We start from the raw sequence: 949 nt of genomic DNA, 5'->3' as shown, positions 1-949 counted from the left end.
TACGTTTGATTATTTGTATATATTTTCAAGTATTTAAACAAACTTAAAAGTATCATATATATATTCTGAATGTTTTTATATATAATAAATCTAAAATAATTAATATATACAAGTATATAAATCTATTTTGGATATCCAAAATACTTCGGTTCGGATCGGAATAATTCAGATATTTAATCAATTTCCGTTCGGATTTGGCACTACTTATTTGGGTTGGGATCGGTTTGGTTCTTCGAATTCGATTTTTTTTTCAACCCTAAATAGTGACATAAAAAACAAATAGCATCATATTTTTTAAAAAAATATACCCGCGCGGATCAAAATCTAGTTTTGTATTATACCTGTAAAATTTTAGCTATCTATCTTATTAAAGTAGAAGTACATTTACCATTTGTTTGGAAACATGGATAATATTAAAAAATTAAATATAATGCTGTTCGGAAACATGGATAGCAATAATTTAGAAAAAAAAAAGTAATGGGCTTATGCTATTAAAAAATTGGAAGTTCATTACATAATATAAAAAAGTAATGGGTTTATGTTAGTTGATGTACATCTATCTTATTAAAGTAGAAGTACTTTTACTATTTATTTGGAAACATGGATAGTAGTAAAAAAATAAATATAATGTTGTTTGAAAACGTAGATAGCAGTAAGTTAGAAAAAAATAATAATGAGCTTACGCTATTAAAAAATCTGGAAGTTCATTACATAATATTAAAAAGTAATGGGCTTATGTTATTTGATATACATATTCAAATCAAAATAGTAATTTAAAATTGATTTATATCAAAAATTCATTCAAAATTATACATATATTCAAAAATTGATTTTTACTAACATATTTTCCAATAACCATTATAAAAATGTTTTCAATATATATAATAAAAATACAATACAAAGCCCAATTTCGAACACCAACTTAAATTATGTTTTTTAAATTTTACAT

Source organism: Brassica oleracea, chromosome C3 (genome assembly GCF_000695525.1).
Source record: "Brassica oleracea var. oleracea cultivar TO1000 chromosome C3, BOL, whole genome shotgun sequence".
Lineage (NCBI taxonomy): Eukaryota > Viridiplantae > Streptophyta > Magnoliopsida > Brassicales > Brassicaceae > Brassica > Brassica oleracea.
Note: the sequence above shows the minus strand (reverse complement) of the source record.